Consider the following 20338-nt stretch of genomic DNA (forward strand, 5'->3'; position numbering starts at 1 on the left):
AACCCCCTGTAATCCCCAGCTTTAGTAGCCCCTTTACTAAGGCAAATGTTTCTCATTCATTTTTTCACACCTATCAGGTTCCCAATCCATTCCAAAGATTTCACATTTAATTCAGCACTTGTTTGTCACCTGCCATGTGAAATTCTTTGATAAATACTGTTATACTATGGGGGCGAAATCAAAACAAAACCAAAAAATCCACTCTTTCTCTCTTTTGAATAGCATAAATAATTGTAGAAGAGAAAATGTGATGAAGATGTTAACAGATAAAATGTTAGCCCAAGATAATGAATCATGATGACTACAGTAAGCTTCTTGATGTCTGCAGGCATCTAGACCACAAGAACACGTCACCATGAACCCGGATAAAAACAACCCCTGTGCGCACTATTCGCCCCACCATTCCTTTCTCCCCAGCACTCACAGACTTCACAGGCACCTGCTATAGTGTCAGAGGCAACTATGCTTTCTATTCTTGTTTGTATCAGTTTCTACCACACTCTCATCCACATCAACACATTACCCCCAATTTACGTCCATTCTCCCACTCCTCCCCAATCCCTTCAACTCTTCCACTGTGTCCTCTACAACTTCGAGTCAGATATCAGCAATGCAATTCCTGAAATTTTCTCTGAGTATTACTTGTTGAAACATTACTCCAGTAATAATTACTGGAGATTTCCATATGTTCAGAGACAATCATGCTAACAATGTGGTTCTTTAATTGTTTGATATTGTTTCCACCAATTTTCTTTTCCACCAGCCTATTCATTCATCTTTGTGATAATACCTTGGCTTGTCATTATCAACAACTGAATTCTTCCATATGTTCTAATTCCACCTCTGCGCCATTCTTTGAACATCATCTCTTATCTTTCTGACTTATTTCCTTGTCTCTTACAATTATAGTAGTAGGCCATGCAACATAAATATTTTTATGTGCTCGTATTCCTCCTTACAAAATTTATATTTCATGACCTATCATTAAAATTATTTTCATGATAAAATTCAATTATCTTGTCCCACTTTTCTCCCATTGCAGCTAAATGTTGCTGAAAACAAACAAACAAAACAGACAACCATGCTGACATATCAGAGTTTGGAAAAGAGGGGTTAACAAGGGTGGTAAAGTCTCTGAGTAAGGAGCAAAACCTTGCATATGCGTAATTCATAAAAAAGTTCCCAGGAAATTGGGTTTCCCTATCAGCAGATAGATATATTGGAATGTTCTTGGTAGGGAAAATAAAAATAATAGCTCTCAGACTCTGAAGGTCGCAGCATTCTGATTCTTGAGTGTTTCAAACTGTGCAAAAATAAACATACTGTTACTAGTATATAAGCAAAATCCATAGTGGGATGCAACTGCTAAAAATTCATTTGGAGGTGCTCACAGTTTTCTTATACCCCACCTTTATAGATTTTCTAGGATTGCATTGTTTAAAAGAAAGCCATGTAACAGCTATCCAAGGAAAGTTTCCCACAATGTTTATTCAGTACCACAGTGAACTTGTCCTAGTGTAATACGTTGTTCCACAGAGGATTTTGGCAGCCACTCACTTGTGGTTATCTGGTGTTACCAAGGAGATCATTTGGTTTTACCAGGTTTTATGAACTCAAAGTTTTTTAAATTGTTTTTTAAAAATTTGTAGCACGGTCTTATGTTAAGTATGTAGATGTAATATATATGAAAAGTACCATAAGAATAATGGGAGTTGATGACCTTCTGTGGTTGCAAGGTTTCTATATTTCTGATTAAGTAATACAACATTAATTATAAATATATTATACAAATTAAGGATGTATGTGTTAATCTGTAGAGTAACAACTATGATATAATGCAAAGAGGTATAGCTAAACAGTCAATACATAAATTAAATAGAATTATAAAATTTAACAAATCTGAAAGAAGACATGAAAAGAGAAACAGAAAACAGAGGACACAAACGGAAAATAAGTTGTAAAATGGTAGATAGAAATCTAACTATATTGGTAATTACATTAAATGTTATCAAATTAAACATTCCAATTAAAATATTGTTATAATAAATAAAAAGTAATATCAATTATTTGCTGGCCACAGAGACATGCTTTAAATATTATAAAGACACAATAGAAAAGTAAATAAATAATTTTTAAAAATCATGCAAAGTAAGCAGAGAAAGACTACAATGACTATATTCTACCAAATAAATTTGACATCAAGAAAAGGGAACTGTCAGTAATAAAGAGCTGCATTTCATATTTATAAAAGTTTCAGTATACTTGGAAGAAATGACAATAATGAATGTGTTTTCACCTAAAAACAGAGTTTCAAAAGACATGAATTAAGAGCTGACACAACTTAAAAGATGTAGACAAATTTACAGTAAAAGTGAAATTATCAAATTTAATCTGTCAGTAATTGATAGCACAAGTGTGTAGGGAATCACTAAAAATATGTAACATTTGAAATACCCCATTGAGCACCTTCACCTATATAGATTTATAGAACACGACTCTAAAATCTGCACAGTATACATTCCTTTCATATGTATATGGCATATTCTCCAAGACAGACCATAAGCTGAGGTGTAAAACAAGTACCAATAAATGTGAAAATATTAAAATCATGCCAAGTACATCGATAGTTATAAGGCATTTAATTAGAAATCACTATTGATAAGGTATCTTTATTTTATTATTTTTTAACTTTTTACTATGAGAAATTTAATACATGTACAATAAACCCAGGTTGATAAGGTATCTGAAAAACCTAAATATATGGAATTTTAACAGCATGGTTCTAAATAACACATGAGCTGAAGAAATTAATAGAAAAATTAGAAAATATTTTGAGGTGAATGATGATGATTATACAACATATCAATATTTGTAGAGTGAAGCTGTGGCTAGTGGAAATTTGTATCATATGAGCTTATTTAAGAAAGTTAGAAAGTTCTAAAATGAGAAAGTTGTAAAGTTCCAGTTTTTATAAGCTGGAAAAAAAAGAAAAGCAGAGTAAATCAAGTTAACAGATAAGAAATAATAAAGATAAGAGCAGAAACAATATTAAAAACCCAGAAATGCAAAAGAAAAAATGAACAAAACCAAAAGTTAGTTCTTTGAAAAGATCAATAATATTTTTTTTTTTTTTTTTTTGGATTTGCTGAATTTAAATAATTTTTTTTTTTTTTTTTTTTTTTTTTTTTTTTTTTAATTTTATTTTGTCGATATACATTGTAGCTGATTATTGCTTCCCATCACCAAAACCTCCCTCCCTTCTCCCTCCCCCCCTCCCCCCCGACAATGTCCTTTCTGTTTGCTTGTTGTATCAACTTCAAATAATTGTGGTTGTTGTATCTTCTTCCCCCCCCCCGGTTTGTGTGTGTGTGTGTATGTGTGTGTGTGAATTTATATATTAATTTTTACCTCCCTCCAATAAGTGAGAACATGTGGTATTTCTCTTTCTGTGCCTGACTTGTTTCACTTAATATAATTCTCTCAAGGTCCATCCATGTTGTTGCAAATGGCAGTATTTCATTCGTTTTTATAGCTGAGTAGTATTCCATTGTGTAGATGTACCACATTTTCCGTATCCACTCATCTGATGATGGGCATTTGGGCTGGTTCCAACTCTTGGCTATTGTAAAGAGTGCTGCGATGAACATTGGGGAACAGGTATACCTTCGACTTGATGATTTCCATTCCTCTGGGTATATTCCCAACAGTGGGATGGCTGGGTCGTATGGTAGATCTATTTGCAATTGTTTAAGGAACCTCCATACCATTTTCCATAGAGGCTGCACCATTTTGCAGTCCCACCAACAATGTATGAGAGTTCCTTTTTCTCCGCAGCCTCGCCAGCATTTATCGTTCACAGTCTTTTGGATTTTAGCCATCCTAACTGGGGTTAGATGGTATCTCAATGTGGTTTTGATTTGCATTTCCCGGATGCTGAGTGATGTTGAGCATTTTTTCATATGTCTGTTGGCCATTTGGATATCTTCCTTAGAGAAATGCCTACTTAGCTCTTTTGCCCATTTTTTAATTGGGTTGCTTGTTTTCTTCTTGTAAAGTTGTTTGAGTTCCTTATATATTCTGGATATTAATCCTTTGTCAGATGTATATTTTGCAAATATTTTCTCCCACTCTGTTGGTTGTCTTTTAACTCTTTTAATTGTTTCTTTTGCTGTGCAGAAGCTTTTTAGTTTGATATAATCCCATTTGTTTATTTTTCCTTTGGTTACCCGTGCTTTTGGGGTCGTATTCATGAAGTCTGTGCCCAGTCCTATTTCCTGAAGTGTTTCTCCTATGTTTTCTTTAAGAAGTTTTATTGTCTCAGGGTGTATATTTAAATCCTTAATCCATTTTGAGTTGATTTTAGTATACGGTGAGAGGTATGGATCTAGTTTCATTCTCCTGCATATCGATATCCAGTTATCCCAGCACCACTTGCTGAAGAGGCAGTCCCTTCCCCAGTGAATAGGCTTGGTGCCTTTGTCAAAGATCAGATGGCAGTAAGTGTGTGGGTTGATTTCTGGATTCTCTATTCTATTCCATTGGTCAGTGTGTCTGTTTTTATGCCAGTACCATACTGTTTTGGTTATTATAGCTTTGTAGTATAGCTTAAAGTCAGGTAGTGTTATGCCTCCAGCTTTATTTTTTTTGCTGAGCATTGCTTTGGCTATTCGTGGTCTTTTATTGTTCCATATAAATGTCTGAATAGTTTTTTCCATTTCTGAGAAAAATGTCTTTGGAATTTTGATGGGGATTGCATTGAATTTGTATATCACTTTGGGTAGTATGGACATTTTCACTATGTTGATTCTTCCAATCCAAGAGCATGGAATATCTTTCCATCTTCTTGTATCCTCTCTAATTTCTCTCAGCAGTGGTTTGTAGTTCTCATTATAGAGATTTTTCACATCCTTGGTTAACTCAATTCCTAAGTATTTTATTTTTTTGGTGGCTATTGTAAATGGGCAGGCTTTCTTGATTTCTCCTTCTGCATGTTCACTATTGGAGAAAATAAATGCTACTGATTTTTGTGTGTTGATTTTGTATCCTGCTACTGTGCTGAAATCATTTATCAATTCCAATAGTTTTTTTGTAGAGGTTTTAGGCTGTTCGATATATAGGATCATGTCATCTGCAAACAGGGACAGTTTGACTTCATCTTTTCCAATCTGGATGCCCTTTATTTCCTTCTCTTCTCTGATTGCTCTGGCTAGTACTTCCAACACTATGTTGAATAGGAGTGGTGAGAGTGGGCATCCTTGTCTAGTGCCTGTTCTTAAAGGAAAAGCTTTCAGCTTTTCCCCATTCAGGATGATATTGGCAGTGGGTTTGTCATATATGGCTTTAATTATGTTGAGATACTTTCCCTCTATACCTAACTTAGAGAGGGTCTTTGTGATGAATGAGTGCTGAACTTTATCAAATGCTTTTTCAGCATCTATAGAGATGATCATATGGTCCTTGTGTTTGAGTTTATTAATATGGTGTATCACATTTATTGATTTGCGTATGTTGAACCAACCTTGCATCCCTGGGATGAATCCCACTTGATCGTGATGAATAATTTTTCGTATGTGTTGCTGTATTCTGTTTGCTAGTATTTTAGTGAGGATTTTTGCATCTATATTCATCAAGGATATCGGCCTGTAGTTTTCTTTTTTGGTTATATCTTTACCTGGTTTTGGTATCAGGATGATGTTTGCTTCATAGAATGAGTTTGGGAGATTTGCGTCCGTTTCAATCTTTTGGAATAGTTTGTAAAGAATCGGTGTCAATTCCTCTTTGAATGTTTGGTAAAATTCTGCTGTGAATCCATCTGGTCCTGGGCTTTTCTTTGTTGGGAGCCTTCTGATAACAGCTTCAATCTCCTTTATTGTTATTGGTCTGTTCAAATTTTCTACGTCTTCACGGTTCAGTTTTGGGAGCTTGTGTGTGTCCAGAAATTTATCCATTTCCTCCAGATTTTCAAATTTGTTGGCGTATAGTTGTTTATAGTAGTCTCGAATGATTCCTTGTATTTCAGATGAATCAGTTGTAATATCGCCTTTTTCATTTCTAATTTTTGTTATTTGAGTCTTCTCTCTTCTTTTTTTTGTTAGCCATGCTAATGGTTTGTCAATTTTATTTATCTTTTCAAAAAACCAACTTTTTGATTCGTTGATCTTTTGAATTGTTTTTTGGTTTTCAATTTCATTCAGTTCTGCTCTGATCTTAATGATTTCTTTCCGTCTGCTAACTTTAGGATTGGATTGTTCTTGTTTTTCTAGTTCTTTAAGGTGTAATGTTAGGTTGTTCACTTGCCATCTTTCCATTCTTCTGAAGTGAGCATTTAATGCAATAAATTTTCCCCTCAATACTGCTTTTGCAGTATCCCACAGGTTTTGGTATGATGTATCATTGTTTTCATTAGTTTCAATAAACTTTTTGATTTCCTGCTTGATTTCTTCTTGGACCCATATGTCATTAAGTAGAATGCTGTTTAATTTCCATGTGTTTGTATAATTTCCAGAGTTTTGTTTGTTATTAATTTCTAGTTTTAATCCATTGTGGTCTGAGAAGATACATGGGATAATTCCAATTTTTTTGAATTTATTGAGACTTGATTTGTGACCTAATATGTGATCTATCCTGGAGAATGATCCATGTGCTGATGAGAAGAATGAATATTCTGAGGTTGTTGGGTGGAATGTTCTGTAGATATCTGCCAATTCCAATTGGTCTAGAGTCTTGTTTAGATCTTGTGTTTCTCTACTGATTCTTTGCCTAGATGATCTGTCTAATATTGACAGTGGAGTGTTCAGGTCCCCTGCTATTATGGTATTAGTGTCCATTTCCTTCTTTAGGTCTAATAGAGTTTGTTTTATAAATCTGGCTGCTCCAACATTGGGTGCGTACATATTTATGATTGTTATGTCTTCTTGATGGATCAGTCCTTTTATCATTAAGTAGTGTCCCTCATTGTCTCTTTTTATGGTTTTTAGTTTAAAGTCTATTTTGTCAGATATAAGAATAGCCACTCCAGCTCGTTTTTCTTTTCTGTTTGCATGGTAAATCTTTTTCCATCCTTTCACTCTTAGTCTGTGTGAATCTTTATGGGTGAGGTGGGTCTCTTGTAGGCAGCATATAGTTGGGTCCTGCTTTTTGATCCAGTCAGCCAGTCTGTGTCTTTTAATTGGGGAATTTAAGCCTTTAACATTAAGAGTTGTTATTGAAAGGTGTTGATTTATTCCTAGCATTTTATTGGTTGTTTGGTTGTCTTAGGTGTCTTTTGTTCCTTGCTTTCTGATTTACTGTTTGGTTTCTTTGTTTGTTGGTTCCTTAGGTTGTAGATAGTGTTTTTGTTAACTTGTTTTCTCTTCATGAATGCCATTTTTATTGTACTAGCGGGTTTAGATTTTTCTTAGGTTTTTATGGCAGTGGTAGTTATTTTTCAGGAACCAAACCCAGTACTCCCTTGAGGATTTCTTGTAAGGGTGGTCTTGTGGTAGTGAACTCTCGCAGTTTTTGTTTGTCTGAGAAATATACTATTTGCCCCTCATTTCGGAAGGATAGCCTTGCAGGGTAGAATATTCTTGGCTGGCAATCTTTGTCTTTTAGTATTTTGAAAATATCATCCCATTCCTTTCTAGCTTTTAGGGTTTGTGATGAAAAGTCTGATGTTAACCTGATTGGGGCTCCCTTATAGGTGATTTGACGCTTCTCTCTTGCAGCTTTTAAGATTCTCTCTTTGTCTCTGAGTTTTGCCAATTTGACTATGACATGTCTTGGAGAAGGCCTTTTTGGGTTGAATACATTTGGAGATCGTTGAGCTTCCTGGATCTGAAGATCTGTGATTTTTCCTATACCTGGGAAGTTTTCTGCCACTATTTTGTTGAATATGTTTTCAATGGAATCTCCATTTTCCTCCCCTTCTGGAATACCCATGACTCGGATATTTGAGCGCTTGAGGTTGTCTGATATCTCTCTCAGATTTTCTTCCATGTCCTTGATTCTTTTTTCTTTCTTTTTGTCTGCTTGTGTTATTTCAAACAGCCCATCTTCAAGTTCAGAGGTTCTCTCTTCAACTTCGACAAGCCTGCTGGTTAAACTCTCCGTTGTGTTTTTTATTTCGCTGAATAACTTCTTCAGTTCAGCAAGTTCTGCTACATTTTTTTTCAGGACATTGATTTCCTTGTATATTTCCTCTTTCAGATCCTGTATACTTTTCCTCATTTCATCATGATGTCTAGCTGAGTTTTCTTGTATCTCATTCAGTTTCCTTAGAATTATCACTCGAAATTCCTTGTCAGTTATTTCAAGGGCTTCTTGTTCTATAGGATCTAGAGTTTGAGATTTATTAACTTTTGGTGGTGTACTTTCTTGATTTTTTGTATTTCTGGTGTCTTTTTTTTGGTGTTTATTCATTGTGGCAGGGGGTTTCACAGTCCACCGGTTTGAGACTAATGACTAACTAGGATGTTGCTGTGGTTGCCAATTTGGTATGGCTCCCGCCGTGACTGCTCAGTTGGCCTCTAGTGTCTTGTGTGTGTGGTTGCCTCGGGTCTTGGGCTTCTCCGGGGATCCACCTTTCTGGTCTCCTTGTACTCTGCTGGGCTGGTGGATCACGCACCACAGGGTGTGTGATCTCTGTTGAGCTTTCACTTTCTGTACAGGACTTCTCCCCGTTCCGTGTGCTCTGGCCCAGGCTGTTAGATCGTGCAGTGGCGACCCCACCGGGTGTGTGGTTTCTGTCGAGTCTCCGCCTCCCTGGCCGCACGTCTCCCCCCTCTGTGCACACTGTGCTGGGCTGGGGTGTGTCTTCTGCACCCCTCGTCTATCAGCTGGGCCTTCAAGACCCTGCTCAGCACCGCCTCGCCCAGGAAGTCTACCAGGTTTCTGCTAGGCACAGACGACCGGTCTCTCTGGGTGCCTTTGTAGCACTGTGTAGATCTTTCTCGGGTCTTGTTCACCTTTGTATCCCCCCAGTATAAACCGAGTCTAGTGCCCGCCTGCAGCCTGCTCTCCGGCAGGTTCTAGCGGACCTGGGAACTCTCCTACCACACTATTCCCAACCAGAAATTCATTAGGCTTTTTTCCAAACTGGTGGTCGCAGAGATGGTATCTGCCTCCCAGTAACAGGAAGTTTACCGGGCCGGAGTCCAGGGTGTGGTGGAGTGACAGTCGGCCCGCCCGTATTTCCTAGCCCTCCCAACACTGGTCGGGACGCCCCACACCCCCAGCCCTGCCAGAGAACCGCGGAGGGAGTGGGAGAGGAGGCCGGCCCGCAGGGTCCGGAAAGCCCCGCGCCAGGCCAAGCGAATGGGCTCAGTGATGGCCGATCAGGGCGGAGCTGCCCGCACCTGGGAAAATGGAGGCAGCACTGGGGCAGTGAGTGGCCTGGTGGTGCAGGCGGGAGCCGGGTGGGCAGGGATCACTCACAGAGCTGTGCCAGGGATCACTCACAGTGCTGTGCCAGGTCGGGCGCTCGCTCTGTCTCTGGTTTGTTGCCTTCCGTGTTCTCGGCGCTGCCGCCTCGGGCTGTTCAGTCGCGGCGCCGCTCGGGCGCTCCCAGGAATCTTCTTTAATGCCGGCCTGAAACCTCGAATCCTGAATAGGGCAGCTGGCCGCCTTCAGTGCGGCCCCAGCCTCCGGGATCCTGGCTGCATCCACAGCAGTCCTGGCGCCGTGTTCCCTGTTTCAAGACTCGCTTTTGCAGCTAAGAATCAGTTCTTTTCCTGCTCCACACTTCAAAGCTGTTGCCGGTAAATGAGGCAGCCTCTCCTGCCGGGGGCAAAGTGGCGTTGAGCCCCCACGACCGGCCAGCAGCAGCAGTCCTCCCTTAAGAGATGGCCAGAGGAAGGTCCACAAGTTTCCCGGCTGCCTGAGGCCCAGTGGCCACCTTTTCCACCTCAGCTACTCCGCGCCAGCCGCCGCAGCCGCCGCCATCTTGAAACCCCGAAGTCAAAAGATCAATAATATTGATAAATCCCTACCCAAACTGATCAAGAAAAAATAGTAGGAACACAAAGTTACCAGTATCAGGTATGAAAGAGCAGTAATGACTACAGAGTTAAAAAAATATGAAAGGAAATATTATGAATAATTTATGCCATAAATTATTAGATAAAATAGATACCTTAGACTAAATTGACATATTTTTAAAAATGTATCATTAAAACTGATACAACAATATTTGATGGAACAAAATAGAAAATATGAGAAGTCCTATACCTTAAAAAATATTTTCCAAATTTTCCCCACAAAGAACACACAACAAATAAGCCAATAATCTCCAGGATCAGACATTTAAAGTTGATGTGACAGCAATATTACATAAATCCTTTCAAGTAGTAGAGGGGGAGGAAATGCTTCCTGAATTGTTTTATGAGACTATCATAAACCTCACACAAAAATTTAACAAAGATATTCCAGATTTTGGAGGTAATGAATAGGTTTATGGCATAGAATGTGGTAAGGACTTCATGGGGGTATAATTATTCTCAAATTCATCAAGTTGTACATCAAGTATTTACAGCTTTTTCTATGTGAATCATACCAATTAAAAAAATTGTTTTTTTAAAGAAAGAACTGAATTGATACTGAGAATCTGACCAAATTCAACATTGTGCATGCTTTTCCAGAAATATCTTAATGCCTTTTGAATTAGCTTCCAAGGAACTTTTGTCCATTGCCTCTCAGCTTAAAGTTGCCTGGATACAAACATATTTCTAATTTCAATGAGTACTTGCCATTTTAAGATACAGAAAGTTAAAAAAGGAAAAAAAAATGAAAGATTAGCATAGTTTTGAGACTGTGTGACTAGTAAATAGTGATGCTTGATAAAGTAAATGCAGGTGAATAACATATTTGTGGAAAAGGATAATAATTTGTGTTTAATTTCTGTATAAATCCTACAGGTGTCTGTCTCCAAGCCCCTGGTTTTTTTGAGATGATGGAAAGAATACTTTGCCTGTAAACATGGAGCAATATTTAAGGTATGCACAAAAATTTTTGTAATTTTTTTTTTTATAAAATGACATAATTCCAATTTAATAATCAGGTCACGGTTGATCAGTGGATATTTTGGTGTCAAAATTTTATCCTTCAAATTTCCTTTGAGTCAAGTGTACAATCCTGAAATGGCTCCATGTGAATCTTAGGGTGGCCTTATACGTAGTTCCAGTCTTCTCTACATCTTCCTCAACTCAGTCTTTATTTACCAGTTAAATTTTCTAAACTCATCTATGCATCCTAGTGAAGACAGTGGGCTAAGCAGTAGAATTTATTAATTACATTCAACCCAAGTTAAAAAAAAAATATGTTTGAGTAGCAAATTAGAATCAAATTGCTCTATTGAATTAGTTGGTATTCTACCAATTCACTTTATATGATGGCATTCATATTCTAAAATACTTCATCATTTTTGATACAAGTTTTTATTATGGTAAAAGATAGAACATAAAACTTACCACTTATAAGCATTTGAAAATGTACTATTCAATGGCATTTAGTACATTCACAATACTGTGCAACCGTAATTACTATCTAGTTCCAGAACATTTTCATTGTTCCATAAGAACACCCCATACCCATTAAACATTCACACTCTATTTCCCCTTCCCCCCAGCCTTCGGCAACCACTAGCCTGCTTTCTGTCTCTATAGATTTATATTCTGGGTATTTTATGTGAGTGGATTCATAATATGTGGGTTTTTGTTTATACCTTGCTAAAAATATTCTATAAATGTAACAACTTATAGCATGTGTATTTCTTTTCTTCTCAAAGCTAAATAATATTGCATTGTATGTATATACCTAATTTTGTTTTTCTGTTCATAACTGATGGACATTTAGATTGTTTCAATGTTTTGAATATGGTGAATATTGCTTCTGTAAACATCCATGTACACATTTTTGTTTGGACATCTGTTTTCTATTATTTATGCATACGCCCAGGATTGAAGTAGCTGGACAAATATGGCAATCCCATGTTTAAGTTATTGAAGTACTGCCCAATTGTTTTCCATTAAGACAGCACTGTTTATATTCCCACAACTAATATATGAAGGTTAATTTCTTTGTATCTTCCCCAATAGTTGTTAGATTCCATTTTTTTAAAAAATTATGGATATCCTAATGGATGTGTACTGGCATCTCACTGTGGATTGGATTTGCATCTCTCTAACGACTATAGACATTGAGAATCCTTTTGTCTGCCTGTTGACAATGTGTATATCTTCTTTGGAGAAAGTTATTCAAGTCTTTTGCCCATTTTTTCTGTTTTATGTTATTTTTATTTTATTTACTTATTTATTTTTAAAATTGACAAATATTTTACCTTATTTATGATGAGCAACATGATTTTTGATATATATGTACATTGTGGAAAGGCTAAATCAAGCTAATGAACATATCCATTACCTGACATCTTTTTGTGTGTGATAAGAACATTTAAAACCTATTTTTGCAACAGTTTTTAAGCACACAATACCTTGTTATTAACTATAGTCACATACTGTGCAGTAGATATTACTGAACTTATTCCACATGTCTTTTGTTTCCTTTGACTAATATATCCTCAGATGCCACCCCACCCCACCCCCACCTCCCCCGTAGAACTAATACTAATAACTACTAATAGTAGAATTACTATTTTACTCTCTGCTTTATGGGTTCAACTTTTTTATTCTACATTTTAGTGACATCACGTGGTATTTGTCTTTCTGTATCTGGCTCCTTTTCTTTGCTAATTTAAAAAATTAGCTCATTTGTTTCTTTGTTGTTGACTTGTAAGTATTCTTTAAATATTTTGGATAAAATTCCCTTATCATACATATGATTGCAAGTTTTTTCTGTTATTCTGAGTATTGCCTTTTCTCTTCAGTAAGGGTGTCCTATGAAGCACAAACATTTTTAATTTTAATAAACACTTTTTAAAATTTTGTTGTTTGGGCTTTTGGTATCATATCTAAGAAATCATTGCCAAATCCAAAGTTATGAAACTTACCTCTATGTTCTAAGAGTTTTATAGTTTCATCTTTTATATTTAGGACATTGATCCATTTTAAGTTAATTTTGGTAAATGGTGTGAGATAGAGGTCTACCTTTATTCTTTTTCATGTGGATATCCAGCATCTTAGTGTCACTTGTTGAAGGGATTCTATCCTCATTGGATAATCTTGTCACCCTGGTAAAAAATCAATTGTCCATAGATGAATGGGTTTACTACTGGACTTTCAATTCTATTCCCCAGATTCACATGCTATTCTGTAGCTGTGCAATAAGACTTGAAATTGAGAACAGTCATTTCTCTAACTGTGGTCTCATTATTCAATGTTGCTTTGCTATTCGTTGTCACTGGCAATTTTCTGTGATATACAGGATCAGCTTTTCTATTTCTGCAAAAAAAAAAAGGGCTGTTGGAAAGTTGGAATCTTAATAGAGATTGCATTGAATCTGCAGATTGTTTTGGCGACTATGGCCATTTTCGCAGTTTGAATCTTCCAACTCATCATCACAGAATAACGTTCCACTTAGTTACGTCTTTAGTTTTTTTCAGCAATGTTTTGGTAGTTGTTAATTTTTAATGTAAAAGTCTTGTACCTTCTCAGTTAAATTTATACCTCATTTTTTAATTTTGATGCAATTTTATTTTTTTATTTTAAATTTTATTTGTTCTTAGCATATTCATTCTTACATATTGTGATATTTCTTTACGCCTTTTGCCTGCTCTATCACTTCCCAAACCCCCTCCCTCCATGCCCCCATCTCTAACATCCTTAGGTTTGTTCTCTCCTTTTGAAAGTTCAACTTACTGTTAAAGTCTTTTCTTTCTTTCTTTCCTTCATTCCTTCCTTCTTCTCTTCATCCCTCCCTCATTACCCCTCCCTCCCTGTCTTCCTAGCAGCCAGTTATGAGTGAGAACATGCAGAATTTCTGTTTCTTTGTCTGGCTTGTTTCACTGAACATAATTTTCTCCAGACTCATCCATGTAGCTGCAAATGGCAGAATTTGATTTTTTTTTATGGCCAAATAGTATTCCATTGTGTATATATACCACATTTTCTTTACTCAGTAGTCCTTTGATGGACACTTAGGTTGGTCCCATATTTGGGCTATTGTAAATAGAGCTGCAATGAACTTTGAGTGCAGGTATCCCTTTGACATGATTATTTCCATTTCTCTGGATATATACCCAGCAGCGAGATTTCTGAATCATATGCTAGGTCTTTCTGTAGTTGTTTGAGAAAACTACATACTGTTTTCTATAGTGTAAAAGAGTTCCCCTTTCCCCACATCCTCACAAGCATTTGTTATTCTTAGTCTTTTTAACAATGGCCAGTCTATCTGGGGTGAGGTGATATCTCAATGCAGTTTTGATTTTCATTTCTCTGATGACTAGTGATGCTGAGCATTTTTTCATGTATCTGTTGGCCATTTGTATGTCTTTGAAAAATGTCTATTCAGCTCCTTTGCCCATTCTTTAATTGGATTGTTTGGGTTTTTTTACTGTGTAGTTGTTTGAGTTCTTTGTACATCCTGGATATCAATCCCTGTAAGATGTATAGTTTGCAAATGCCCACTCTCACCACTCCTGTTTAATATAGTATTGAAAGTACTAGCCAAAGCAATGAGGCAAGAGAAAGAAAGGGCATCAAGACTGGAGAGGATGAGGTCAAACTGTCCTTTGTTATACCTCTTTTCCCTGTGTAATGGATACAAAGAAAAGAATTACATGAATACTCAAGCACTATGGATGCATTGAGACCCTGATGGTCTGTACTTCAGTAATTTCCTCATTATGAGGAGCAAAACTGAATGTGGCAGCCGCTTCCAAAGTTAGCCTCTCTCTTTTATTGGAAAGACAAGGAAGCTTTTACAAGAAAATTCTGTTGATTTAACCGTTACAAAGACACAAGGATATTAGCAGAATTAAAGCTAACAAATAGAAAACTAGTAACATCATTGAAATAAGGAAAGTGACATTCCGTAATGCAATTTTCAAAAGGTTAAGTCAATCCACCAACAAAAGTTTGATCTTAGCAAACATTCTCTTTCTTTACAGCAGCTTCCCCAGCATTTTTACATATCAATTAAGTAACCTTGTCTGCCCTTGAGCCAGCAACCTTGCTGTGCCACAGTTCCTTATCTTATAACACAGACTTTTGCCTGAGGAAAGTTCCCTGTCTTTTGCAAGGTTAACATTTCAATATGTAATTTTAAAAAGTTAGGCTAAACCTGAGACTATAGGGCTTTGGAAGCCATGTGAAATACATTTGCTCTATAGTATACTCCACAGTCCTTGTTTGTTGTAACATGATCTTATATATAGAAAAGCCTATAGATGCTACCAAAAAACTCTTACAGCTGATTAATAATTTCAGTAATGTTGCAGGATACAATATCAACACACCAAAATCAATAGCCTTTTTATGCTCCAATAAAAAACTGGCAGAAAGTGAAATCAAGAAAACAAGCCCATTTATAATAGTTACCAAAAAAAAAAAAAAAGCCTATGTATCAATTTAACCAAGGAAGTGAAAGATCTGTACAATGAAAACTACAAAACACAACTGAAAGAAATTAAACAGGACACAAAAAAGTGGAAAGACATGTTCTCAGATGGGAAGAATTAACCTCATGAAAATGTCTGTTCTATCCAAAGCAATCTACAGATTCAGTGCAATCCTCATCAAAATACCAATGCCATTATTTTGATTCAATTTTAAATAAGACTTTTTTCTTAATTTCCTTTTGGGATTGTTTTTTGCTAATATGTACAAATATCACTGATTTTGTATGTGTGTGCTTATGTAGATCATGCATTCTGCAACATTCTTAATTTATTAGAAATTTTGCATTTTTTTTTTGGAAATCATGTCAACTGTGAATAGAGTTTTATTTCTTCCTTTCTAATTTAGATACCTTTTATTCTTATTATTTTGCCTAATTACTCTGGCTAGTAATTCTAGTACAAGGTTGAGTAGAAGTAAAAAAAGCAAGCATGATTGTCTTGTTCTTGATTTTAGAGGGAAAGCTTTCAGTCTTTCACTATAACGTATGATATTAAATGTCCTTTATCATGCTAAAAAAGTTTTATTATATTTCTAGTTTGTTGATTTTTTTCGTGAAAGGGAGTTTAGTATTACATACATATCAAATTTGGGTTGATTTAGCATTTCCATGATGATTTTAAATACTTTTCCATTTTATAGTCTTAATGAGAATGTTCTCAAAGTAATCAAAATACACTATAATTTCTGGGGTCATTGTTTTGTCTTGTATTTAAACACACATACACACACATGCACATTCACACACAAATTGGGGCTTTCGTTGGGTTAAAAAAGAATAAAGTCAATGGAAGACATAAAGATACAAGGGTCCTTCAAATGTTTAAGGAAAACGCATCTTATGAGCAAACTGCATGGATCGCAAAAATTTTTTTACACCAAAATAAACTCATAACTAACTTGTTATAACACATCTGAACAGGATCTAGTTTGAGGCACTTAGAAAAATAAGATATCAGCTTGAAAAGGGCCTCAATCAGATCAACATGAACTCTGCTAAAATTGAAATATGAACAAACATCAAATTGATGATGAACTTTGACTGGAAGAATGGTGAAATCATTGATGCTTTATGAAAAGTTTATGGAGATAATGCCCCATAGAAATCAGCAGGAATGAGTTATGTTGAAAAGAAAGCCCACAGCAGTAGACCATCCACGTCAATTTGCCAGAAAAAAATTAATCTTGTTTGTGTCCTAATTGAAGAGGACTGACAATCAACAGCAGAAAAAATAGCCAACACCATAGACATCTCAACTGGTTCAGCCTACACAATTTTGACCAAAAAATTATGTTGAGCAAACTTTCCACTAAATGGATGCCAAAACTATTGTACTCAGGTCAGCTACAGACAAGAGCAGAGCTTTCTATAGAAATTTTAATATGAGATCAAATCCTAAAACATTCCTTTGAAGAACTGTAACAGGAAATGAAATATGGCTTTACCACCATGATCCTGAACACCAAGCACAATCAAATGGCTACCAAGAGGTGGAAGTTGTCCAGTCAAAGCAAAAACAGATCAGTGAACAGCAAAGATCATGGCATCAGTTTTTTGGGATGTCCAAGGCATTTTGCTTATTGACACTCTGGAGGGCCAAAGAAAAATAACATCTGCTTATTTTGATAGTGTTTTGAGAAAAGTTAGCCAAAGCTTTAGCAGAAAATTCTCAGGAAAGCTTCCCCAGAGAGTCCTTCTTGACCACGACAATACTCCTTTCACTCTTCTTAGCAAACAGGGGCAATTTTGTAAAGTGTCAATGGGAAGTTATTAGGCCTTCACCTTACAGTACTGATTGTCTCCTCTGGCTTCTTTTTGTTTTCTAGTCTTATAAAATCTTTAAAGGGTGTCCATTTTTCTTCAGTTAATGATGTAAAAGAGATTGCATTGACATGGTTATATTCCCAGCACCCTCACTTCTTTAGAAATGGATGAAATGCCTGATATCACTGCATACAAAAGTGTCTTATACTTGATGGAAGTTACCTTGAGAAATAGGGTGCATAGTTTTTAGTTTTGTCTTTTAACTTCAATTTTCCATGAACTTTTTGAAGTCCCCTCTGGAGGTTTGAAGACATTTTGGAGAGAATCCAGATTAAATTATGTTAAAATGCCTACATACATTCAATGATTCTATTTGTACCTCTTATATTTTTGACATCAAGTTTCAGACACATGAAAAACTGAATTTTAAACAATGCTGTCCGATAAGGTTATCGTAAGTTCTTTGTTTAATGTTTATTATATCTATCCATAATTGATATATCAATTTTGCTCAATTCAATTTCTTTTTCTCAATGCAAGAGAGATGTTTCTAGAATTTAATTTTCATATTTAACTTTCAAGAGCTTTAACAAATTTCAACCTGCAAAGACTAAGAAGCATGCAAAAAGTATAAAGATCTAAATGAATGTAATGCATGTTTTGAGATTGCTCAGTTAATGTTTTGAGGTAAAAGTGTCTCAATTCCCTATTTGAAAAATTTATGAACAATTATTATGTGGCCTGAATTCCTAGTTAGCATTTGCATTTACAGAAGAAATAAATTAGATGAGTAAATGCTCCTTACTGGCAATACAAGTATTTATTTCAATGAAAAACTACATAAAGGATTTTTGGAATCAGGAATTTAAAACCCCCATCTCCAATATCTGCCTATAACAACATGGAAAAAGTTTTTGTATCACTCCCTTTTCCTAGTTGGCATTCCCCCTGCCCCATCTTTTTTCTAATCTTTTTGACATTGACTGAGGCTAAAATGTCTGCTAAACTTAATGCCCTATACTTTTTTTAGATAAATGTTTATACATTAACATATGATTTTGAAAATATAAAAACATCCATGTTTTGAAGTTTGATTACAAGGGAACCACCTGAAGAGATTGTTTTTCAGTGACATCCTTCCATCTTTTAGATTGCTGTAAAGCTCTTTGCATGTTTGATAAGATAAGGCAAAGTATTAGTTAAAAGGCAGAATTGAAATAGAAGAGATAGAATATAAGAAACTGTTCTGACAATGCCATGTAAAATACTTCTAAATAAGAGCTAAATAGAAATTTTTAAAAAGTCTGAAATCAATTTTATAAAAATTTGAGGATGTCTGAATGATCAAACAGAGATATTAAAAAGCAAAATAAGGGAGAGGGTTGAAATGGAGGCACATACACTAAAGAATCAGGCTGGGTAAACCCATCCTATGCTAAAAACCCACAAAAGAGTCTGAACTATGGAGGGAAGAAATCAGAAATACCAAACTACAGAGGACAGAGAGTAGGCGAGCTACCCCAGTCCTGAAATTGAAAGTTGCACAAAGACATAAACGTTTGAAGTTATCAAAAATGAATAAGGAAATTTCAAAAAAGTTTAGGCAGAGTGGCCTTTTAAAGACATTATTTATGAAGTTATTCAATAAATATGCATGAAGTATGCCTACAGAGTATTATTTTCATTACTGCAAATAGAGTGATGAACAAGTCAAATATCACTCCGGAGTTCAGAGACTTTATCATCTGGGGGATTTCTAGGAGCAATTCATTTAAAAAACTAATAATCTTCATAATCAATGATAGGCTGGACTCGTGTTCTAAGAAGTAGTGTCCTGGAAAAAGAAAAATAACTTCCAATAAGGTGGCTCAACTATCCAGAGTACCATCCAATATTAATACCATTTTCCAATTCTAATATCCATATGAATTTTTGCATTTAATACCTAAGTATTCAATACCTTTGAATTTAATACCTTTTAATAATATAATTATAATAATTATAATATTAATAATACCTTAATATCCATGTCTGATTATATTTTTCCCCAAATTACAAGTGTTTAATTTCTGACTATAGAAACACAATATCATCCATAGAAAAAAGAAATGACACCTAAGGAAGAATATAAAAACCAGGAGTAATTCTGCTGTAGGGGGTTGAATAACGTCCCTCATATTCATATCCAACAGGAACCTCAGATTGTATTATTAGGAAATAGGGTCTTTGCAGATGTAATGAAGTTTAGGTTCTCTAGAGGAATTCATCCTGGACAAGGTGGGCCCTAAATCCAATGCATGATGTATGGTGTTCTTACAGGAAGAGAAGAGGACACAGAGACTCAGAAAGAAGACCATGAGAAGACAGAGACAGAGACTGGAGTTACACTGCCACAAGCCAAGGAATGCCAGGAGCCACCACAAGCCAATCGAGGCAAGAAAGAATTCTTCCTTAGAGCCTTTGGAGGGAGTGTGGCCGTATCATTTTTAGCACCTTCATTTTTAACACGAAGCCTCCAGAACTGTGATAGAATACATTTTTGTTGTTTGAAACCACGATGTTAGTGCCACTTTTTTTGCAACAGTCTTTGGCAACTAATATAACCATCATTGCCCCACGATATGTATTTTCAACTATCTGAGGTATACACTTTCATGTTTTTTTAATGAATAGAGTTGGAGAAGAGAGAGAGAGAGAGAACAGAGACAGAGACAGAGAGAAAAGCAGTAAATGTGCATCTGTCTTTTAAAAAGAAACTCTTCTTGAATTAAATTTATAGTATTTTTAACAATCTAATTGAGCTGACTTAGAAAGGTCTGTGAAATCAAGGTAGGTCCTTTGTGCAAGCAAATGCTACACAGGGGAGGTATAAAGTAACATAAAGAAATGGGCAGAGAGAACGTACCTGATAGCTCAGAGGGTTCTAACAAAGAGCAGAAAAAGGATTTAAATCTTTCTGAAGGAGTGATGTGGAAAGATTAAACTCTGAAATGGCTATCTTATATATTCTGTATATTCTTCAAAT

This window comes from Cynocephalus volans, chromosome 13 (genome assembly GCF_027409185.1).
Source record: "Cynocephalus volans isolate mCynVol1 chromosome 13, mCynVol1.pri, whole genome shotgun sequence".
Taxonomy (NCBI): Eukaryota; Metazoa; Chordata; class Mammalia; order Dermoptera; family Cynocephalidae; genus Cynocephalus; species Cynocephalus volans.